The sequence below is a fragment of the Theobroma cacao genome, chromosome 4 (assembly GCF_053813885.1).
Source record: "Theobroma cacao isolate CCN51 chromosome 4, ASM5381388v1, whole genome shotgun sequence".
Classification (NCBI taxonomy): domain Eukaryota; kingdom Viridiplantae; phylum Streptophyta; class Magnoliopsida; order Malvales; family Malvaceae; genus Theobroma; species Theobroma cacao.
This window is the reverse complement of record NC_142642.1, coordinates 10,625,621-10,652,017: the sequence shown is the minus strand read 5'-3', so window position 1 is coordinate 10,652,017 and position 26,397 is coordinate 10,625,621. Positions and strand designations below refer to the sequence as shown.

Below are 26,397 nucleotides of genomic sequence, written 5' to 3'. Positions count from 1 at the left end.
AAAATAAGGGTAAAATGACGAAAGAAAAAAAATAATGATGATTTCCAAGTTAGAGGCAAAATGGTCATTTTTCATCTCGAGTCAAAATTTTAAGTTTTCGTGAACCCGAGTATTTTTAGACTATTATGAACTTTGTCCTAGTGTCAAAAGAGTAAAAAGATTGCACTAAGGATTGGAGGAGAACAAGCCAACTTGTTAAGGGCATTTTCGTAATTTGAGTAGAGATTGGATAAGCTTTAGCTATAAATATCATTTTTCTAGTAGCTTCTTCATTTCTCTAGCAACTTTTACTTCTTCTTCCTCCCATCTCACGTTTCTTTCATCCTCCATGGAAGCTTGTTTTGAAACCTCCATAACTTCTCTCAAGCTAGCTCTAATTTTCATGCTTTTGTGCACCCTTTCATAGAACCTTTTGTGCTCTTTCACTCTTTCACATTAAAACCCTTGAAAAGTCTTACTTCCATACTTTTTCTCACTAGCTAGGTGTTTTAGAGAGAGAAAAAGGAAGCTTCTATAATAGCTTGGAAGAGTTTTGAAAAGAAATTCAATTACAAACCCACCAAGGTGAGTGAACTTGCATTAAAATGTTTTGGGATTAGGGCATATGTGTTTGATTAAATCCATTGAAATATTTTATCTGTCTTTCTCTAAAATATGCATGGGAACAAGCTTTTAATGAAACGTTTTGCGTTGTGGAATGCAACTGTGATGAATCCATGTGCCCTGTGTTATGTTGATATAAATATATCTAAATATATTTGATATGTAATGATAGTAATATTGTTTGTAATTAAAATCGAGCATGTACGCCATGTGGGGGAGCACATGCCGATGATGACGGGTGCGGGAGTGTGGATGATGATATTGCCTGTGCGCGAAGTGGGGGATGCACACTGCAGTATTAGTTGTGCACGATGTGAGGGATGCACATGATGACTTTAGCTATGTGCGTGATGTGGGGGTTGCACATGAGCTGGGTGAGGCGGTGGTGGTATTGGTGGTTATGTATATATATATATATATATTTATGCAATAGAAAGTTCATGAATATGGTATATGGTTGTAATGTATGTGAAATTTTGCATGTTAAACCTTGGAAATTGTTGAGTATTTTCAAGCTGATTTTGTCATTGCAGCAGAATGGCCTTTGCTTGACATAATGAGAATTTTTCTTAGTGTTTTGTTTCTCGTTGCAGCGAGAAACTCTCAGGTTGGGAGGCTTGCTACAGCCCTATAACTCGCTGCAGTGAGAATACATTCTCCCTGCAGCGAGATGTCTACAGGAAATTTCGCTGCAGTGAGAATGAATTCTTGCTGCAGCGAGAAACCTTCTGTTGTGCTTGCTACCTTATTTGGTTGCTGCCCTATTTTCTACTTCTTTAGCACCATAGTTGATCATGGACTTCCAACATCAAGGAATTAATTGATTAAGTTCGAAATGAGGGGTTTTAGTGAGAAACCCTAGGCCAGTCGATAATTTGAGCCCAAATTTCGCTGCAATGAGAATGCCTTTCTATTGCAGCGAGGACCTGACATTTCACTCGACTTGCTTGAATGCTACTAAAGTTTTCACTCCTCAAATTCTTTGTTATGTATGGATCCTTCATCATCAAGTGATTAACCAATTAAGGGTTTAATGAGGGGTTTAAATAAGAATTAAACTAAATTGCATTGTTTTTGAAAATAAGTGCATCATGATTTCTTAAACTTTTCTTATCATTTGCTTGTTCCCTTCTTTTGTTCACTCACTGTTTTCAACTTCATGTTTTCAGATCAGGAAGCAGTCGGTATGTCACGACCCAAAACTCCCCATCGGGCCCATGACAACCGCCGTGACGTCCCCGATAGGCACTCATTACCCCGAATGCTGATCGAAACCCCACAAGATTTAGCATTAGCTTTTGCATCTCCCCGGTGAGTGACAGTTATTAAATCTCGCATTTCAAGAAATCATAAGTCATTGTCAAATCAAAGCAATAAAATATTATTTTTTTGGCTCACAGGGGCATTTTCGTCATTTTTCTTCAAAAATACCGAAACCTACCAAAAACATGGTGTAAAAGATAAATATGTTCATACATACTTTAAATCAGATAACTAAAGTATAAAATTACTTTTACAGTGACACGTGGGCCCCAACTGACCAAGAACATGTAGAGCTACGAACCTTTACTTTCTAGGATGCAACTCTGAGATTAATTCTCGCCTTAATCAATTATCAACAAACTGTCCTGAGCCTGAAAAATGGATAGGAAGAGGGGTGAGACTATGATTACATAATCCTAGTGAGTAAACAAACACCATCTAAACATTCTAAAGATGAGTAAATGGAGACAAGTAAGATATTTCATTCCAGTATGTTTTTCATAACATCAATAATCATTTACTAAAATAATCAACTTGGATTATGTATTTCATAAAACTTTGCTCCTGCCAAAATCATTCTCGAGGATGCCTTGGCGTAGGCATCTGATCGAGTCCACCAAGGCTGCTAAATGTCTTTACATTAGAAATTCTAGCCATGCCTCGGTGTTGGCTGAGTCTCACTCTCACGTGGTGATCCACGTGAAGTGCACTCAAATCTTTACCTCAAGAGATAATTCATCCAACATCTCCCCCCGAAGGTAAATATATAACTGAGTTACCGTGCCCCTCTCATAGGCAGTCCACGAAAACCCCCACCACTGTAGTGACTATGGATTGTTTTATCTACCACCTGATTTATAAAATCTTTTTCTGCATGACATGGCATTTTATCGCAACCTAGCCTCTCAAGGCTGAATACACAGTATAAATAATTCTAACACCAAAAATCAGTTTATCCATTCATGCTCATATATTGTCATAAGCCATTCAATTTAGAACCATAAATTTACAACACAAGCAGGCAGTCTACAATTACTCTATTTTCAAAACCAGTATTCAATTTTCCAAAAAATTTATAAAATCATTTTATTAAATCACAATTTCTTCTAAAACGTAGCAATTTACCATTTAAATCCATTTTTTATAAAATCACACAATTGTATAAAACTACTCTAGATAATTAAGATGATAATAAGTTTACTCACAATATTAGGAGTAGAAATACTTCTATTTTCAGTTAGCGGGTACAGTCCTTTACCCGTATCCAATGGCTTACCACCTAGCCATAATCCATGGCACATATTCCAATTAAATTGTGTCTAACAGTCATAAGCTATTCCAGGCTCGATAAATATGCATGATATGAAATGAAAAATGCACGAGTAGCCATCTAGACCCGGTATTGATGTAAGTTGATTTTTCATTCGATAAATTGGCCAATGCGTCCAATTTCACTCCAACTTGCTCCATTTCTTTTCCAATCCCTCAATTCACCAAGCACAACTAATTAACACACAATTAGGCAAAATTTATCTTCACTTTTCTTGGAACTTTCGGCCAACAATGGTACACTAACTCCGTGATTTTTCTTACTTAATTTTCTCTCCATAATTCATTAATTCCTACACCAAAAACTATTATTTCTTAATCAAATCACCTAGAATAACATCCCATTCTTCCTCATTATTCACTTAAAGAATTCGGCTATTGATAGGCACCAAACCTTTGGTGGTTTTCTTCACTTGTTTTCATGCTACACATCATTAATCACCTAAAAACACTAACATACCTAAAAATCAAACCAATCCAAGATCATTCTCTCTCCATACCCATTTTGACCAGCCGTGAATTCATCATGAAAACATGTAATTTAACCATGGAAATTAAGGGAAAATGCATGGGTAAGGTAAATTACTAGCAAAATCAAAGAAATTTTACCTTTGCTTGATCAAATCCTTGAATTCCAACACTTTCTCTTTGATTTTTCCCACCTAAGGTTTGTTCTTCCTTGGTTTCTCTTCTTTTTCTGGTTTGGCTGATCACTATGGGAGAAATGGGCTGATTTTTTGCCTTTTTATAAAGAAATAATAAAATAATAAAAACATGACACATGGCATTTCTTTATTGGTTCAAATTTTAAATATTTGACTTTTAATTCTTTAACTCTCCACCGCACATTTCTCATGTTTATCCATTTCCATGATGCATAAAATCTCTTAGTCTTGACAAGTGTCGGGGGTGAAAATTTATCGATTTGCCCTCAGGGTGGTAAAATTACCATTTTGCCCCTATACTCCAAATTATACCGAAATTAAAATTTTTCAGTTCTAAACTTCAAATCATACTCCAATACTCAAATCATACTCCAATAAGTCAAATGGGGTCAAAAAACTCTTTTCTAAAAATTTCTATTTTGTCCCCAAGTGGCAAATGACCATTTTGCCCCTAGATAGTGAAAATTTCGATTTGACTCCAAATTCATCCTCGAACTCCGAATTACCATTTTAAGTCATCCCTGAATTGTGAAACTCTTAATTTCACCTTAAAATTCCTATTTGAACTAGTTTGAGGCTTAATCAACTTAATGGTACCATTAGGGGCAATATCGTCTTTTAACGATTCCTCGAACTTCCTAAATATGCAAACATTCTATTGAGCATGTAAATGACATCGTAATTATTTTATAGAACAAGGTTTGACATGATAACTAGGTCAAGATGTCCTCATAGTTTCGTCTCTTTGGTAGGTATCTCGGCATTCAATAGCTGTACTTTCACCTTGGTCTTTCCGCTGGAAGTCGAGTACCCCTTTTGTTGTGTATAGACAAACTTAATGTAAATTTTTAAGATGTATGTTTTAGACCATCTATATATATTTTGATTGGTAATGCCAGTATGAATTGGCAATGGTTAGCATTATTTTGAATTGGAATTGTGAAATGTGACTTTAGCAACTTTTGATGGAATGATGAACTGGTTATATAAATAGGCTTGCTTGGGCTTAATGGGCTACGTCCATTTGACCCATGCGTCGGTCATGGCTTGAAAATTGGGTTGTGACAATCAGACACTTAAGCAAATGAAGCATGCTTATGCCGAGCATATTGTAAGTTAAAATTCTATCTACACATGTATACGTACTAAAAAGATAATTTATTAATAAGTAGAGTATTAATCTCACAAAGAATTGATCTAAAATATTACTAAGTACTAAAATTAAAACAATTTAGTTTTATTCAAACAATTAAAATTTTAATTATAATTAAACTAAAAATTACTCAATTAAAACTAATCTAATTAAATCTAATTAAAAATTAAAGTGACAATATAATTTGGTAAATAGCAAATCGAAATATCCTAGGATTACAATATCCCCTCACACTTCATCGAAACCTTACCTCTCTCTCTTAACTTATTCCAATGGGTTATATTACTAACCTAGAGTCCTCAATTATTTATAATGCTCTCAAGTCTCTTATAAAAATATCTATTTTAAATAAAACACTATACTTCTATGTGAATTGAAATTAAAATAGACTTATTAAGTTCAAGCACTATACTGGTTATATATGACATATAGGTATATTCTTATCCTATATACAAATCAATTAATATGATCATATGTTATCCCAATTTTAGTCTATAGTAAACTCCCTTTTCCAAGTTTGTCTAGGTTCCTGATCAATTTAATTGGTGATCAGGCAATTAAAAGCATTAAAAGCAAATTGGAATAAATAATCCAAATCCCATTGAAAATAAGCAAGAAAGAGATTAAAAATTTAGATTACATGTGAGTTCAATAACAATCCTAGAAAAATAAAATTAGCCATTCATAATTGTAAAGACAAATAAAAATATATGAATTTGAACCCTTAAGAGTAAGTAGAAAAATAAAAGCTAAGGAATAAGACAAAACAATTATTTACAAGCTTGCTCTCCAAATTTCTACCTTAACAATCAGCTTCTTGAATCTCTTAGGTTGCATTTGGTTGGCGAAATAAACAGGAATGAAATAGAATAGTTATTGCATGAGAATATAATAGAATAACTATTACGTAGTTGGGTACGATGAATGGAATAGGATAACAATAATTATTATGACTTATTGTAATGTTTGGTTTGTAATAATAACTTTGGACTAAGAATGTCACGACCCGGAACTCCCCATCGAGCCCGTGACAACCGTCGCGAAGCCTCGACAAACATTCTTCACCCCGAATGTCGATCGAAACCTCGCAAGGCTCTCGTATCAGCTTTCGCACTTCCCCGGTGAGCAATAGTTATCAAATAATCAAAATACGAAGGATTACAAATCATTTCCAAATCATAACATAACCTTTTTTTTTCTCATAGGGGCATTTTTGTCATTTTTGTTGAAAACCTCGAAACTTACTAAAAATGTAGTAGGTAAGCCGAAAATATATATTTAATGATTTAAAAAAAATTAAGTATCTAAAACGTTCATTTGAAGTGAAAATTTGACCATTTAAATATAATAAAAATATTCAATAAAATAAACTATTTTCTTGTAAAATAATTTTCATAAAATTATCGATACATAATTCTTATAGCGTAAAAGATAATTATATACATATATACTATAAAACAAATAACCAAAGCATAAAATTTCTTTTACAGTGACACGTGGGCCCACATCTATCCAAAATGCATCGGAAGCTGGAAACCTACAGCTTTTACCGATTCGAGTCCAAATGAAAGTCCTTGTCAAAATCAGCTAACTATGGAATTCCCTGAGCCTGAAATGTGAGGAAATGAGGGTGGTGAGATTATAAAATCCTAGTGAGTAAACAGATACCATCTAAACTATCTAAAGTCGAGTAAATGGAGACAATTAAAATAAATCATCATACTGTAATTTCATTACCTTTCAACTCATTTCAACCAAATAAAATCAATCCATAAAAATCGAGAAATCAACTTGGCTTATGAATTTCTTAAAACTTTGGCTCGTGCCAAAACTCATACTCGGTGATACCTTGCGCAGGGCATCCAACCGAGTCCGCCAAGGCTGTTAAAATTTCGTATACACTTAAAATATATTTTTAGTTTGAAAAAAATACAGTCGTTCCTTGGCGTTGGCTGAGTTCCCCTTCACGTGGTGGTTTGGCGTGAAGTGAACCCTAGGCTTTACCCTAGGAGATACCCTACGCGCCTCTCCGTTCGAGGTAATAATATAATGGAGTTTACCGTGCCCCTCTAATAGGCTGGTCCACGGAACCCCCTCTGCAGTAAATAATTAATATATAATCAACCAATCAATAAAATTCATTCTAGCATGACATGGCAATTTATCGCAACCTAGCCTCTCAAGGCTGAATACACAGTATAAATAATTCTAACACCAAAATCAGTTTAGCCATTCATGCTCATTTATTATCATAAGCCATTCAATTCAAAACCATAAATTTGCAACACAAACTAGCAGTCTCCAATTACTCTATTTTCAAAACCAATATTCGATTTTCCAGAAAATTTATAAAATCATTTTATAAAATCACAATTTCTCTTAAAACATAGCAATTTACCATTTAAACTCATTTTTCATAAAATCACACAGTTGTATAAAACTACTCTAGATAATTAAGACGATAATAAGTTCACTCACAGTTCTAGGAGTCGATGTACTCCTAATCTCAGTCTCCAAGCACAATCTCTGTACTTTTACCAGTGTACTTTGTTCACCATCTATCCACAATGTACAATACATAATTCACCACATCAATACTTGACCATTATAAAATCAATTCAGGCTCGGCATATATGCATGATATGATATACAACTTATCCGACAACCGCTTAAATGCGGTGTTGACCTAATTCGGCCTATTATCTCCAATTTAACTCCAATTCCATCCATTTCAATTTCAATTATCCAATTATATCCACAATACCTCAATGACTGTGAATTTCGTCCAATTTATCAGTTTGGACTATAAATTACGCTTTTACCCCTAGTGGGTAAAAATTTCAATTTATTGCACCGAAAATTCCCATTTAATTTCCAACCTCATAATTCATCATTTTTCATCATAATTCCTCAAATAAACATCAAGATCATCAGCCAATATTCCCCTAGAAAATTTGGCCAATAATGGTAATGGAGGAAAATAAATTCTTTTCTTGTTGTTTTGTTCCTAAATATGCTAAACTAACTTAAAACACTAACATAACTTAAAATCAAATTAATCTAACAACTTTCTCTCTCCTAACCCATTTTTTCAGAATTGAATTCATCATGAAAATATGTAATTTAATCATGGAAAATAAAGAGAAATGCTTGGGAATAAGAAAACTCAAGCTTAATAGAAAAATCTCACCTTTTTCACTTAATTTCCTTGAAAATTCACACTTTTTCTTTGATTTTCTCTCTCTAGGGTTTTGTTTTTGTTTTCTCTCTCTTCTTGCTGGTTTGGCCGGCCATGGGGTGGAAGATGGGCTGATTTTATGCCTTTTTATAAAGAAATAATAAAATAATAAAGGTATGACACATGGCATCATGTCATTGGCCCGTTTTTAAAATTTTAAAATTTTAAAATTTTAATCCTTTTTATCTCCACCACACAATTAGTCAATGGTCAAAATGAGGATAAATGAAGACCATGTGCTGGAAAAATGTCCTGGTGGTGGAAAATTACAATTTTGCCCCTGGAGTGGCAAAATTACCATTTTACCCTTTTACTCCAAATTATACCGAAATTAAAATTTTTCACTTCTAAACCTCAAATCTTACTCCAATAAGTCAAATTATACTCTAATAAGTCAAATGGGGCCAAAAAATCTTTTCTAAAATTCCCATTTTGTCCCCAAGTGGCAAATGACCATTTTGCCCCTAGATAGCGAAAATTCTGGTTTGACTCCAAATTGATCTTCGAACTCTGAATCACCGTATTAAACCATTCTGGGACTTTAAAATTCTTAATTTCATCGTAAATTCTCTATTTGATCTAGTTCGAAGTTTAAATCAACTTTGTTGTACGTCTAGGTATAATACCGACTTTTGTAAATTTTTTTCGGGACTCTCTTAGCATGCAAACATGCTATCCATCACATGTATGTCATGACAATTATTTTTATAGAGTCGGGCTTGTCATCTTCTCCCCCACTTGGATCAACCATATGATTCTTCTTCTTGATTGACTTCGACATCCCAATAAATATTAATATTTTAATATTATTTTATTAATAAAATATTATTTTATTCTAAAAATTTTATCTTGTCTCCTTGGTACCCAAAATACCTTATTATGCCTCACTTGACTTCCAAATCGCCTTTTATCTCACAAATTCTCCTCCGATAAAATTATTATTATTTTCTCACTTGCGGAATATTTTATCCTAAACTACTCCTTTCGTCTTTTATCACTTCTAAACATTTTAATTGACCTCAATTTGCATTCGCTCAACTTTATTTATCACCATATTAAAGTATGGGGTATTTCAAAGAAAGGAATAAACAATGAAAAGATAAAAATACCCTTTATTATATATATGATTGTTTATTTTGTTTGATTTTTTGAATATTAATATTTTATAATTTAATTGAAATATTAATAATTTATTTATAATTTAATCATTAATATTTTAAAATATTAATATTTAATTTAATTTAAATATTATTTTGATTAGATTTATTTTATTTTATTTTATTTTTAAATATTAATAATTGATAATTTATTTAAAATATAAATAATTGATAATTTAAATATTAATATTTTATTTATAATTTAATCATTAACATTTTAAGATATTAATATTTGATTTAATTTAAATATTATTGTCACGACCCGGAACCTCCCTCAAAGGCCCATGACAATCGCCGCGACGTCCCGATTGACACTCATTATCCGGAATGCCAATCGGAACCCCACAAGGCTTACATATCAGTTTCTTTCCTTTCTTGTGAGCAATCATTGTTAAATATCGAGTTTTTAGAGAATATATACTATTTTAGATAAAAAAACAATCAAAATAAAATTTTCGCCACACAGGGGTATTTTGGTCATTTTTTTCTCAAAAATTTGAAAACTGGCTAAAACGTAATATACAAGTACAAAATACATAATTCATATTCAAAATGAGTTTAAAAGTCTAAAATCTTCATTTAAAACAAAATTACGGTTATTTGAATATAATAAGAAAATAAAAGAAATATTAAGGGAAATATTCTATTTTCTTATAAAACAATATTTATAGAGTTATACGTGAATAATTTTTATAGCGTAAAAGCTAAATAAATTTATACATACTGAAATACAGTAAGCCAAAATATTTAATTTAATTTACAATAACAAGAGGGCCCCCAAATAAACAAAAGTAAAGAGGACTGTGAACCTACGGTTTGAAAAATGCAGATCCAATGGTAGTCCTCGATGAGATCAGCTATCTACAGTCTATACTGAACTTGAAATGGGTGGAAAGGAGGGTGGTGAGATTATAAAATCCCAATGAGTAAACAGACATTATCATAAATATCTAAAGGCGAGTAAAATGGAGGCAAGTTTAAACAACAAATTTCAACCCATTTCATAATGTTTTCAATTTATTTCTTAAACCATAAAATATTTGTAATTTACCAAAATAGTTGTTAAGGCTTATGTCTTTTATTAAAACAAGGCTCAAGCCAAAACTAATCCTCGGGGATACCTTGGCCGAGGCATCTAACCGAGTCTGCCAAGGGTGTTAAAATATTCACACGTGAAACACATTTTTATTTTTAAAAAACCAGCCGTTCCTTGGCGTTGGCCGAGTTACACATTCACGTGGGGGTTCGACGTGAAGTGAGCTCTAATACTACACTAGGAGTTACCCTCCTCGCCTCTACAACCGGAGTAACTATATAACTGGGTTTACCGTGCTCCTCTAATAGGCAGTCCGCGAAAATCCGTCACTGCAGTGACTAACCCACTAATTTTAATAAAATTTCAACAGTATAACGTGGCTTTTATTTATTTATCCAGCCTGCATAGTAAAACAACTTACATAAATTTCCCAATGCATTCACAAAATATAGCCACATATACTCATTTCTCATAAGCCATTCCTAGGAAAATATATATTTTTCAAGTCAATTTGTAGCCTCCAATTACTCAATTTCATAATCAATACAATATATTTTTATTTGTCACATTTATTCCTAAAACATAAAAAATCCCGTTTTAATCTCGTTCTTATTTCATAAAATACATAAAGGGCATTTAAAATAAACTCTAGATAGTTTACAATAATAATAAGTTTACTCACCGTTTGTACAAACTAAAAGCTTTCTAAGCGCCTCGATCACTACTCGTCGGGTACGACTTCATTGCCTTTTCCGGAAGGCTCTCCTCCTAGACACATTACAAAAATTTACACAATTCATCACATTGATGCTAAATCACTATATAATTAACTTAAATCCTATACTAATGCATGGTATGAAATGCAATAGCCTAAAACGGCTTAAACGCGGTATTAACCTATTTTTGGCACTTTGCTCGATAAATTGCTAACGCGCTCCATTTTAGCTCTAAATCATCCCATTCTCTCTCCAACATTTCTAACCATTAAATATCAGCCAATAACCTTCTAAAAACAACAAAATCAGCTCACTCCCTTCCTTGGAAAATTCAGCCAAAAATGGGACATTAAGTCGGTTGATTTTCTACTTTGTTTTTCTATCACGTTTAATCGTTTTTCATCATTTTCTCTTCATTTTCCTTAGAATAAAATCAATTCATCATCATTGTACAGCATTGAGCATCCAGCCAAGAGTGGGTATTGTGAAAATTTAATGATTTCTTGCCCAATTTAATTTCTAAACACATTTAACTAACTAAAACTATCAATTTAACTAAAAATCAAAACCTAAAAATTTCAATTTCTCTCCCCTAGAATTTCGTCCATCCCTTGATATCACTTTTTGATCTCTCTCCTCAAGCATGCTAAATGGAAATAAAGGCATAGGAAAGGTAGAAATCAAGCTAAAATCGAAAAATCTTACCGTTAGACGCATAAACGGTCGAAAACCGCGAATTTCCCTTTGAATTTTCTTGTTTCTCTTTGGTTTTTCTTTTTTTCTTCCTTTCCTCTCTATTTCCTCTCTTGTTCTTCCTTATGGCCGGCCAGCACTTAAAATTTGGGTTTAAATGGGCTGATTTTTCATTAAAATAATATTATATCATTAAAAAATGCCAAATGTCACTTTCCCATTGCCCCATTTTTAAAATTTCATCCATTTGTTTCCAAATTTTCACCATACACTTGTCTCATATATTCATAGCTTAGATAAAATTCTCAGACTCATCCAAAGTCTCGGTGGAGTAATTGTTGAAATTTACACTTTTACCCCCGTAAAAGTGAAAAATTACATTTTTGCCCAAAAAACTAAAAAATTGCCCATATACATATTTTTCATCCCTTATACTCATACCATTCTCCAATTTGTCAAATTTGATCTAAATTCTCTCAAAATCTCAAATTTTGTCCGTGGGTGGTAAAATTATGATTTTGCCCCTACACTCCAAAAATCACCAGAATTAAACTTTTTCACTTCCTATCATTAAATTATACTCCAAATAGTTAATCTTGGTCAAAAATTTCACTCCATGATCAAATAATTATCTTAGGTGGCAAAATGACGATTTTGCCATTGAATATCAAAATTTCTAATTATACCCCAAATGAACCGTCGAACTCCGAACAATCATTTTTAGTCATTCCTGGACTATAAAATATTAAATTTCATCCTACAATTTCTATTTGAACTAGTTCGAGGTTAAATCAATTTAAGTGTACCGTTAGGTACAATATCGGGCTTCGTCTATTCTTAGGTGCTTTTCTAGCGTAATAACATGCTACTCAATGCATGTATGTCATGACATGTATTTATAAGGTCGGGTTTTACAATTATTATGATCAATTTTTTTATTTTTTAACTATTAATAATTTATAATTTAAATATTAATATTTTATTTATAATTTAATCATTAATATTTTGAAATAATAATAATTTATTCAATTTAAATATTATTTGATTAATTATTTTATTTTTTTTTTAAATATTAATAATTGATAATTTAGTTAAAATATTTGATCATTTAAATATTAATATTTGTTTATAATTTAATCATTAAAATTTTAAAATATTAATATTTTATTTAATTAAAATATTATTATGATAAACTATTTTGTTTTATTTTATTTTTAAATATTAATAATTGATAATTTAATTATTAATTTTTTATATATAATTTAAATATTATTAAGCTTATTTTTTTTAAGTTATTTTATTTTTAAATTGTAATAGTTTATACCTTATTTTAAATATTAATAATTGATAATTTAAATATTAATATTTTATTAATAATTTAATTTTCAAAATTTGAAAGTGTTAATATTTTATTTATAATTTAATAATAATATTTTTAAAATATTAATATTTTATTAAAAGTTGGAATCAAGGAGGAAGAGAGAGAAAAAATAATATTTTATACAAATAAAGTTATAATTTTTTGAATTTGCAAAGGGTATTTTGGTATTGATTATTTTTTGAGTTTATTCCTCAACCATGGAATAGCTAATACCGTGAAGGAGGGTGGTATCAGCTATTCCTTAGTTTTAGAGGATTTTGGAGAATAGCCATTCTTGAAGCTATTTCACAACCAAATAAAGGAACAAAAGTTCCTTAGGAATAAAAGGGGAATGGCTAACCAAACATGCTATTAGAGTTGCTTGTTTTTCTTCTCCTAAAACATCCTTTTTATACAAAAAATCTTAATCTAAAATTTCACAAGTTAACCTACTAACTCTAACTTTTGGGCTTAGAAGTGTTATGAGGCCCAAACATCAAATATCATCTTTTAAATTTCCATTAACATAGCATTACACCCAACCATCTTCTGATGCAATTATCTTTGTCTTCAAAGAACAAAAGGGCAAAGTGGTCTCCATGACAGTTCTAGTTCTGTCTCTTAGCTTTCCAATGGCTAATGATTTGCATCATTTGGACATTTGTAGTGTGAGTTATGAACAAAACACTGAAGCATGTACAAGCAGAATTCTAAGTCCTTTAAACACATTTCTTTCTAAAATTAAGTTTGTGCTTTAATTTTGGCTACGTATGGCTTATAGGTGTATGTCTACCCTATATGCAAATCAAACCACCTAATCAACTAAATGCATTCGATCTTACACTATTCTATTCAAGGTTTACCTAAATCTCCTTCGTTAAGGTTTAACTTAGGTTTCCAATTTAATCTAATTGGTGGCAAGTCAATAAGAAGCATTAAGAACAGAATAAAATAAACAACTTAAATCTATCAAACATAAGTAAAAGAGAGATAAATAATTCAGACTACATATTGAGTTCAATCATAATCTTAGATTAACAATTTAGTTCTCCATCAAGTCACACATTATCATTGAATAAAGTTTAAACATTCAAATCAAACTAAGAAAAATAAGAAAACAACAAAAAGATAGAAAAACCTAAGAATTGTATTATTGATCTCCAAATCTCCTTGAATCCATCAAATTCTTCTTAGCTTCAATAACTTAGTGACTTGATTTTTAGCTGTCAATTTGGTGTTTCGTTTTATCCCTAAAAGTCCTCCAAAATGTTATTTTTATAGGCTTTAAAGTTAATCTAAGTTGGGAGAAAAAAGAAGTCAATTCGAGTTGAGATTTCCTCATCAGATTATGTGGGTTGTAGCTGTCACGACCCGGAACTCCCCATCGAGCCCGTGACAATCGCCACGAAGCCTCGACAAACATTCTTCACCCCGAATGTCGATCGAAACCTCGCAAGGCTCTCGTATCAGCTTTCGCACTTCCCCAGTGAGCAATAGTTATCAAATAATCAAAATACGAAGGATTACAAATCATTTCCAAATCATAACATAACATTTTTTTTTTTTGCTCACAGGGGCATTTTTGTCATTTTTGTCGAAAACCTCGAAACTTGCTAAAAATGTAGTAGGTAAGCCGAAAATATATATTTAATGATTTAAAAACAAAATAAGTATCTAAAATGTTCATTTGAAAGTAAATTGTTAACAACTAGTACTATTCAAAAATAATCAATAAAATATTCTATTTTCTCATAAAATAATTTTTTATAAAAATGTTCGTAAATAATTTTTTCGCACATGAAAGTAAAGTAAAAATTGTATGAATAGAAATACAGATAACCAAAATATAAGTTTTGATCTGCAATGACACGTGGGCTCCAATTGACCAAGAGGATGTAAGACTGTGAACTCTTACTTTCTATAATGCAGTTCCGAGCTTAGTTCTCGTCCTACTCGACTATCTACAAACTGTCCTGAGCCTGAAAAATATATAGGAAGAAGGGGTGAGATTTTATAATCCCAGTGAGTAAACAGATACCATCTAAAGTATCTAAAGCCGAGTAAATGGAGACAATTAAAATAAGTCATCATACCGTAATTTCATTACCTTTCAGTTCATTTCAACCAAATAAAATCAATCCATATAAATCAAGTAATCAACTTGGCTTATGAATTTCTTAAAACTTTGGCTCGTGCCAAAACTCATACTCAGTGATACCTTGCGCAGGGCATCCAACCGAGTCCGCCAAGGCTGTTAAAATTTCATATACACTTAAAATATATTTTTAGTTTGAGAAAAATACAGCCGTTCCTTGGCGTTGGCTGAGTTCCCCTTCACGTGGTGGTTTAGCGTGAAGTGAACCCTAAACTTTACCCCAGGAGATACCCTACGCGCCTTTCCGTTCGAGGTAATAATATAATGGAGTTTACCGTGCCCCTCTAATAGGCTGGTCCACGGAACCCCCTCTGCAGTAAATAATTAATATATACTCCACCAATTTAATAAAATTCATTCTAGCATGACATGGCAATTTATCGCAATCTAGCCTCTCAAGGCTGAATACACAATACAAATAATTCTGACACCAAAATCAATTTAGCCATTCATGCTCATATATTGTCATAAGCCATTCAATTTAAAACCATAAATTTACAACACAAGCAGACAGTCTCCAATTACTCTATTTTCAAAACCAGTATTCGATTTTCAGCAAATTTATAAAATCATTTTATAAAATCACAATTTCTCCTAAAACATAGCAATTTACCATTTAAACCCATTTTCCATAAAATCACACAGTTGTATAAAACTACTATAGATAATTAAGACGATAATAAGTTTACTCACAGTATTAGGAGTAGAAATACTCCTATCTTCCGCCCTCGGGTGCAGTCTCTTACCCGAAACAATTGAGTCACCACCTATCCATAATCCATGACACAAAATTCAATAAATTGTGTCAATTTATCATAAATTATTTCAGGCTCTTACCCATGCGTATGCACTAGATAGGATTTGAAATGTCTAGACAATCACTTAAATGCGGTGTCCGACCTAACTCGCCTATACACGGTGTAAATTCCTAAAATCCCCAATTCGACTCCAATTCCATCCATTTCAATTTCAATTATCCAATTATATCCACAATACCTCAATGACTGTGAATTTGGTCCAATTTATCAGTCCGGATTATAAATTACGCTTTTACCCCTAGTGGGTAAAAATTTCAATTTATTGCACCGAAAATTCCCATTTAATTTCCAACCTCATAATTCATCATTTTTCCACCCAATTCTCTTAAAATAAAGTCAATCTCATCCTCACATACCATTGGCTAGATTCGGCCTAGGGAAATTCATGGAGAAGATAAATATTTTTCTTGTTGTTTTACTCATAAACATGCTAAACTAACACTAAACACTAACATAGCTCAAAATCAAATTTATCTAACAACTTTCTCTCTCTAAACCCATATGACCAGAATTGAAATCATCCTCAAATCACATGATTCAACCATGAAAAATGATGGAAAATGCATGGGAAAGGTAAAGCACAAGACAAATTTAAGAAATGTTACCTTTTTTCACTTGATTTTTGAATTTCCACCTATTTTCCCTTTAAATTTCTTAGCTAGGGTTTTATTTTCTCCTTTCTCTCTCTTGTTTCTTGCTTGGCCGAATGTTGAAGAAGAAGAATGGGTGGGCTGATTTTTTTATGCCTTTTTTTTATTGTTTAATGAAATAATATTATTTTATTCATATTTTAAATATTTTATTAATTCATTTTTTTTCTAGCCATCCATTTGTCCTACTTTTTCCACCATGCATTCCCTTTGACTTATCCAAGTCTTAAGTGAAATTTCCAGATTTTTCCAAAGTTTTGGTGGAGCAAATTCTTCAAAATTACACTTTTGCCCCCGAACTTTTCAAAAATTACATTTTTACCCCAAAAATTGAAAATTTGCCATAATGCATAATTTGCACTCCTCATACTCATTTCACACTCCAAATAATTAAATTTGATCAAAATCCTTTCAAAAATTAAATTTTTTTTATTTCGAGTGGCAAAATTACCATTTTACCCTTTTACTCCAAATTATACCGAAATTAAAATTTTTCACTTCTAAACCTCAAATCTTACTCCAATAAGTCAAATGGGGCCAAAAATCTTTTCTAAAAATTACCATTTTGTCCTCAAGTGGCAAATGACCATTTTGCCCCTAGATAGCGAAAATTTCGATTGGACTCCAAATTGATCCTCAAACTCCGAATCACCATATTAAACCATTCTGGGACTTTAAAATTCTTAATTTCATCGTGAATTCTATATTTGATCTAGTTCGAGGCTTAAATAAACTTTGTTGTACGTCTAGGTACAATACCGACTTTTGTAAATTTTTCAAGACTCTCTTAGCATGTAAACATGCTATCCACCACATGTATGTCATCACAAATATTTATGTAGAGTCGGGCTTGTCATCTTCTCCCCCACTTGGATCAACCATATGATCCTCCTTCTTGATTGACTTCGACATCCGGCTAAATATTAATATTTTAATATTATTTTATTAATAAAATATTATTTTATTCTAAAAATTTTATCTTGTCTCCTTGGTACCAAAAATACCTTATTATGCCTCACTTGACTTCTGAATTGCCTTTTATCTCACAAATTCTCCTCTGATAAAATTATTATTATTTTATTGTTATTTTCTCACTTGCGAAATATTTTATCCTAAACTACTCCTTTCGTCTTTTATCACTTTTAAACATTTAATTGACCTCAATTTGCATTCGATCAACTTTATTTATCACCATATCAAAGTATGGGGTATTTCAATCTCCCCCACTTAAATAGAATTCGTCCTCGAATTCCTGTTGATGTTGCGTTACCAATCTCCTTCTATGATCCTACTCCTTGTTCCTTCTATAGGGACATTCAATTTATTTCCCTCGTTCACCTTCAGTTCAATTAAATGCTTTATTTAAGGCAATTATCATCCTTTGGAACCGGATCAGTAATACTTTTCACAACCATGATCTCTTATATCTAGACACTAAGCATGCCTTTATCACCATTATTAAATTTGAACCATAACTTCACCTCAATTATACTGATTTCGATCACATATCATATTTACTTATGTATACCTAATCATCATTTTATTAATTCGCTCCGTACCAAATTTCTCAACCTTGATTCATCCATCTTATACTGGTCTATACACTTCCTTTAATAGAGTTCCATTAAGAACTTAAATAATCCAAGGTTTACCTTCAAAGTCACTCATAACTTTAATCGTTCATTGCATGTCCGTTAACACTTTAGCTCACTGACCTCTCTGGACACTATTTCAAAATCTCCCAATTACTGAGAACCATTCTTCACTTTAGTTAGTAAAATTATCAATTTCATATATACATAGATACATGCATTTTCAAATGTCAACATCTCTATTTATATATAGGAATCCATGTGTTCACATGCCTTGGACTACATTCCCCCTTTATTCATCCGTATCCCAATCCTAGTTTCAATATAATAATTCTTATAGTGCATGTCAACCTTCTTATTATACTTGTGTATAACTTCATATCATTCATATCATTTCCAACCATAAGTTTGAGTTTCCTTATACTATATATCATTCATCACAATGTCATCTCCATTGAATTATAATCTATTATGCGTGTATGCTTTATAATCCTATTGATGCCTCAAAGATTTATCTTAACTTGATCATTGCATCTCATGCAATACCACAATTCCTAAGAGTCATCCTTTTGTCCATAATCATCTTTCATGCCTCTATATTACCTTGTATCTTTCTTGCATTACGATATTGATTTGTCACTTAAGACTCAAACCCATTTGAATCATGTATGCCTCAAGCATTTTCGAATTCCAATTTCCATAATATATTGGGAAAGTTTCATTATCTGACTTCATTTTCAATGTCAACTTCTATCATCCTTTGTTCCACTCCTTCATATGAACATAACATCATTCTTCCTTAACTAATTTATAATTTGTACTTGAAATTGTAAAACTTAAAACTAGATTCCCCTCAAGTATTTTTCAATACTAATACTAATATCACTCTCAGCCTACAGCTTCCTTTTTATAATCACGTAACTTAGTGCTTGCTTTAATGAGATTCAGAGTAGAACTTCTCTTGAGTATTTCCTTGGGAATATTTATCTTAAACTTATGTCTCACAGCATATGATCCCTTAACTTGTGATTTAGCCGTTAGGCTTCTCAGCAAGTTTTAAAAAATTTTGTGTTTCATACTTGCTGTGTATGATTATAATCTCTTCTCAAAGATGTTTATGTATTCCTATAACACTTAATCTTAAAGATATATAAATACGTACTCATCCATTCAATCCCTAACTCATCTTCAGAGGTTTCCAGGGTGCCACACAATTAGCCTCTTGTTGTTACTAACCCTTGTCATTTTACTGTATCAAAACAGATATTACAAATTCTCATAATGATATTCTATATAAACTGATTTTTTTTATACCAGTCTCGTAATTCTTCCTTCACACTTTCATTACTTGGTATCTCATCTCAATATAGTCATCTCAAGAATCTTTCAAATTTTTTTCTTTTAATTATATGCCTATATGCAAGGCAATAAAGAAGTTTTCAATTCATTTGGGTAAACATTCTCCAGAATATTTAAGACTCCCAAATAACAAAACACAATGACCAACAACCAAAATTCAATTTGCAAGCTCATTATCGTGTCACTCCCATCTTACTCATGCATCATAGGCGTGAGGTATTCGGAGCATTATAGCATTGAACAGTCAATGCTGAAGTACTGTAGCTATTAGAAATTTTTCCATCAAAGCTATTTGTCTGCATTCAAAGTCACCACATCAATCATTCTCAACCAGTGGTTTCCCTTCTAGATATATATCATGAGTTCCATAAGTATAGGTACCTTCTATTTTCTTGTCCTACACACTAAGCTAGATTAATACTTTCATCTCATGTCATCTTTTGACGTTTATCAACATTCATAAAATTTCACCTCAAAACATCTTTTCCATACAGTGTAATAAGTTTATGATAAATATACCACTCCACACATAAGTTGTTTACTATCTACAACTTTCCTTAAACGACACTTGCCTAGATTTATGACAATACAACTTCAACTAAAGTATTAAACATCTTTAGGTTCCTCATTGTCCTGATCCGGGCACATCAATGGATCCTCTTCCTCCTGAGATTTTCTCCTTTGTTCTTCAATCCAAGCTTGTTGTATTCTCCTATATTCTTCATCACTCACCGGTGCAGCATTTCTTCCACAACCGGGAGGAAAATATCGTACACCTGACACTTTTCTAAGAGGTTTACTTGCCACTGTTACTTTCTCCTTATCCTTTTCTGGTTGTCCCCTTACATTTCTCCCACAGCCTGGTGGAAAGAGTCGGACTACTGTCACGCTCTTCCTAGAACGAATATATCCCCTTGCAATTTCTTCCCTCGTCCATTCTCTAGGGTGCTCTCCAGGTTGTTCCGAAAGGAAATCTTGTTCAATTTTCGATGTATTGGAGCTACTCTCACTTTCAAAATTCTCGCTACTCTCGAAGCTCCCCTTATTATGAACCCATTCTGATAAGTTCTTAGGAATTCTATTATCAGGAATTCGGGATGGACCACCTTCCGAATCACCTGTATCAAGGTGCCATTTGCTTCTAGCCGTAGAATCTAGAGATCTCTCGCTATCACTATGAGAGGTATTGAGACTACCACCTCTTCTAGACATGGTGTGTATGTCACCAGTGCACCTCAAAACCTATATGCAATCAAATAATAATTGTTTAATTATTTATGCATCTCAAAAGTAGATAGATTTCTATATGAAGATGCATACATTCTATTCAATCTAACCTAACTTAACTTAACTTAACTTATCTTAACTTAACTGGACTTGGGGCCACGCAGTGTCAGTGTAGATTTCTTAAAACAACCTTAAAATCAAAAACTTTAAAATCCAAAGCTTTAAAATCAAAATATCTGATCTTTAAACCATGCTCTGATACCAATAAAATTGTCACGACCCGGAACTCCCCATCGAGCCCGTGACAATCGCCGCGAAGCCTCGACAAACATTCTTCACCCCGAATGTCGATCGAAACCTCGCAAGGCTCTCGTATCAGCTTTCGCACTTCCCCAGTGAGCAATAGTTATCAAATAATCAAAATACGAAGGATTACAAATCATTTCCAAATCATAACATAACATTTTTTTTTTTTGCTCACAGGGGCATTTTTGTCATTTTTGTCGAAAACCTCGAAACTTGCTAAAAATGTAGTAGGTAAGCCGAAAATATATATTTAATGATTTAAAAACAAAATAAGTATCTAAAATGTTCATTTGAAAGTAAATTGTTAACAACTAGTACTATTCAAAAATAATCAATAAAATATTCTATTTTCTCATAAAATAAATTTTTATAAAAATGTTCGTAAATAATTTTTTCGCACATGAAAGTAAAGTAAAAATTGTATGAATAGAAATACAGATAACCAAAATATAAGTTTTGATCTGCAATGACACGTGGGCTCCAATTGACCAAGAGGATGTAAGACTGTGAACTCTTACTTTCTATAATGCAGTTCCGAGCTTAGTTCTCGTCCTACTCGACTATCTACAAACTGTCCTGAGCCTGAAAAATATATAGGAAGAAGGGGTGAGATTTTATAATCCCAGTGAGTAAACAGATACCATCTAAAGTATCTAAAGCCGAGTAAATGGAGACAATTAAAATAAGTCATCATACCGTAATTTCATTACCTTTCAGTTCATTTCAACCAAATAAAATCAATCCATATAAATCAAGTAATCAACTTGGCTTATGAATTTCTTAAAACTTTGGCTCGTTCCAAAACTCATACTCAGTGATACCTTGCGCAGGGCATCCAACCGAGTCCGCCAAGGCTGTTAAAATTTCATATACACTTAAAATATATTTTTAGTTTGAGAAAAATACAGCCGTTCCTTGGCGTTGGCTGAATTCCCCTTCACGTGGTGGTTTAGCGTGTAGTGAACCCTAAACTTTACCCCAGGAGATACCCTACGCGCCTCTTCGTTCGAGGTAATAATATAATGGAGTTTACCGTGCCCCTCTAATAGGCTGGTCCACGGAACCCCCTTTGCAGTAAATAATTAATATATACTCCACCAATTTAATAAAATTCATTCTAGCATGACATGGCAATTTATCGCAATCTAGCCTCTCAAGGCTGAATACACAATACAAATAATTCTGACACCAAAATCAATTTAGCCATTCATGCTCATATATTGTCATAAGCCATTCAATTTAAAACCATAAATTTACAACACAAGCAGACAGTCTCCAATTACTCTATTTTCAAAACCAGTATTCGATTTTCAGCAAATTTATAAAATCATTTTATAAAATCACAATTTCTCCTAAAACATAGCAATTTACCATTTAAACCCATTTTCCATAAAATCACACAGTTGTATAAAACTACTATAGATAATTAAGACGATAATAAGTTTACTCACAGTATTAGGAGTAGAAATACTCCTATCTTCCGCCCTCGGGTGCAGTCTCTTACCCGAAACAATTGAGTCACCACCTATCCATAATCCATGACACAAAATTCAATAAATTGTGTCAATTTATCATAAATTATTTCAGGCTCTTACCCATGCGTATGCACTAGATAGGATTTGAAATGTCTAGACAATCACTTAATTGCGGTGTCCGACCTAACTCGCCTATACACGGTGTAAATTCCTAAAATCCCCAATTCGACTCCAATTCCATCCATTTCAATTTTAATTATCCAATTATATCCACAATACCTCAATGACTGTGAATTTGGTCCAATTTATCAGTCCGGATTATAAATTACGCTTTTACCCCTAGTGGGTAAAAATTTCAATTTATTGCACCGAAAATTCCCATTTAATTTCCAACCTCATAATTCATCATTTTTCCACCCAATTCTCTTAAAATAAAGTCAACCTCATCCTCACATACCATTGGCTAGATTCGGCCTAGGGAAATTCATGGAGAAGATAAATATTTTTCTTGTTGTTTTACTCATAAACATGCTAAACTAACACTAAACACTAACATAGCTCAAAATCAAATTTATCTAACAACTTTCTCTCTCTAAACCCATATGACCAGAATTGAAATCATCCTCAAATCACATGATTCAACCATGAAAAATGATGGAAAATGCATGGGAAAGGTAAAGCACAAGACAAATTTAAGAAATGTTACCTTTTTTCACTTGATTTTTGAATTTCCACCTATTTTCCCTTTAAATTTCTTAGCTAGGGTTTTATTTTCTCCTTTCTCTCTCTTGTTTCTTGCTTGGCCGAATGTTGAAGAAGAAGAATGGGTGGGCTGATTTTTTTATGCCTTTTTTTTATTGTTTAATGAAATAATATTATTTTATTCATATTTTAAATATTTTATTAATTCATTTTTTTTTCTAGCCATCCATTTGTCCTACTTTTTCCACCATGCATTCCCTTTGACTTATCCAAGTCTTAAGTGAAATTTCCAGATTTTTCCAAAGTTTTGGTGGAGCAAATTCTTCAAAATTACACTTTTGCCCCCGAACTTTTCAAAAATTACATTTTTGCCCCAAAAATTGAAAATTTGCCATAATGCATAATTTGCACTCCTCATACTCATTTCACACTCCAAATAATTAAATTTGATCAAAATCCTTTCAAAAATTAAATTTTTTTTATTTCGAGTGGCAAAATTACCATTTTACCCTTTTACTCCAAATTATACCGAAATTAAAATTTTTCACTTCTAAACCTCAAATCTTACTCCAATAAGTCAAATGGGGCCAAAAATCTTTTCTAAAAATTACCATTTTGTCCTCAGGTGGCAAATGACCATTTTGCCCCTAGATAGCGAAAATTTCGATTGGACTCCAAATTGATCCTCGAACTCCGAATCACCATATTAAACCATTCTGGGACTTTAAAATTCTTAATTTCATAGTGAATTCTATATTTGATCTAGTTCGAGGCTTAAATAAACTTTGTTGTACGTCTAGGTACAATACCGACTTTTGTAAATTTTTCAAGACTCTCTTAGCATGTAAACATGCTATCCACCACATGTATGTCATCACAAATATTTATGTAGAGTCGGGCTTGTCATCTTCTCCCCCACTTGGATCAACCATATGATCCTCCTTCTTGATTGACTTCGACATCCGGCTAAATATTAATATTTTAATATTATTTTATTAATAAAATATTATTTTATTCTAAAAATTTTATCTTGTCTCCTTGGTACCAAAAATACCTTATTATGCCTCACTTGACTTCTGAATTGCCTTTTATCTCACAAATTCTCCTCTGATAAAATTATTATTATTTTATTGTTATTTTCTCACTTGCGAAATATTTTATCCTAAACTACTCCTTTCGTCTTTTATCACTTTTAAACATTTAATTGACCTCAATTTGCATTCGATCAACTTTATTTATCACCATATCAAAGTATGGGGTATTTCAGTAGCCTTGCCCAATTAATTAACAAAAATCATAATTGCTCTAGAACTGCTACAGTACATCAACTTCAACAAGATTTTTGACCATCTTCTATGTTGAATTGGGTAAAGTAGTAAACATAAAAGTTGTATATTCTTTTCTTATGTTTCCAATGGTTCAAGAATTGCTTCATTTGGAGCTCTGTAGATAGATTTATAGTCAAAATATCGAAACATGTTGTCAAGCCCAGCTCTACAATATGTTTATTATGCCATTCCTACATAAGAATGCATGTTTGCTTACTTAGGTACCTCGAAAATCGTTAAAGGATGATAATGTACCAAATGGTACAATTAAGTTGAATTAAGCCTCGAACTAGTCCAAATAGAGATTTTAAGATGAAATTGAGAATTTTAAAACCCCAAAATGACTTAAAATGGTGATTCAGAGTTCAAAGACCGATTTGCAGTTGAAATTTTCATGACCTAGGGGCAAAATAGTCATTTTGCTACCTGAGGTTAAGATGTGAGTGTTGGATGAAATTTTTGACTAAGATTGATCATTTGGAGTATAATTTGAGTTTGAGATGTGAAGAATTTTAATTTCGACGCTTTTCCAAGGATAAGGGCAAAATAGTCATTTTGCCACCCTAAGGGCAAAATTGTAATTTTACACCACCCAACACTTGTCCAACACATGAATTTCACCCATTATTATCATTGATAATTGAAGGATTTTATGTGGTGGAGAAAGAAAGCTTAATAGTTAAGAATTTAAAAATGGACCAATCGAATGGTGACACAAGGTAAATTTTTGTCCATTTAATATTTTCCTTTATAAAGCCAATTTGAACTCTTCCACGTTCATTCTTATGGCCGACTAAAGCAAGAACAAAGGAAGAAAAGAAAGAACAAAACCCTAGGTGGAAAAATTCAAGAAAAAAGTGTGAAAATTCAAGAAAACAAGTGAAAAAAGGTAAGATTTTTTCAATTAAGCTTGAGATCTCTCTTTCTTAAGCATTTTTTCTTATTTTCCGTGGTTGAATCACATGAAATCATGATGAATCCCTTGCTGGCTGAACACTTAGAGAGAGATTTTGATGGTTGTTTTGGTTAGATTTTAAGATATTTTAGTGTTTTTAGTTAGTTAGTGATGTGTAGCATGAAAAGCCAACAAGAAAAATTCACTTCCTCCCATCACCCATCATTGGCTGAATCTTCCATGTAGAGTGTGGATGGTGGATTTGATTTTATTTCAAGTGAATTGGTTAGGAAATGATGAATTATGGTGAGAAAATGTAAAACTCGACCCTATAAACACATGTCATGATATACATGCACTGAGTAGCATGTTATTACACTAAGAAAACCCCTAAGAATAAACGAAACCCGATATTATACCTAACAGTACACTTGAGTTGATTTAACCTCGAACTAGTTCAAATAAAAATCGTAGGATGAAATTTAATATTTTATAGTCCAAGAATGACTAAAAATAATTGTTCGGAGTTCGAGGGTTCATTTGGAGAAAAATTGAAAATTTTGATGTTCAGGGGAAAAATCGTCATTGTGCCACCTAAGATAATAATTTGATCATGGAGTGAAATTTTTGACCAAGATTAACTATTTGGAGTATAATTTAATGATAGGAAGTGAAAA

The 26,397-nt window shown here is 32.3% G+C and overlaps 2 long non-coding RNA genes across 2 annotated transcripts; both read right to left on the bottom strand.

Moving 5' to 3' along the window:
• Nucleotides 1-15,012: 15,012 nt before the first annotated feature.
• LOC148763123 (uncharacterized) lies at nt 15,013-16,934 on the bottom strand. The gene is made up of 3 exons (XR_016026007.1): nt 16,792-16,934; nt 16,062-16,135; nt 15,013-15,192 (listed from the first exon to the last, which is right to left on the bottom strand). It is a non-coding gene; the product is annotated as an uncharacterized LOC148763123 (long non-coding RNA).
• A 4,788-nt stretch (nt 16,935-21,722) lies between these two features.
• LOC148763122 (uncharacterized) lies at nt 21,723-23,644 on the bottom strand. Its single transcript, XR_016025702.1, has 3 exons — nt 23,502-23,644; nt 22,772-22,845; nt 21,723-21,902 (listed from the first exon to the last, which is right to left on the bottom strand). It is a non-coding gene; the product is annotated as an uncharacterized LOC148763122 (long non-coding RNA).
• Nucleotides 23,645-26,397: the final 2,753 nt, after the last annotated feature.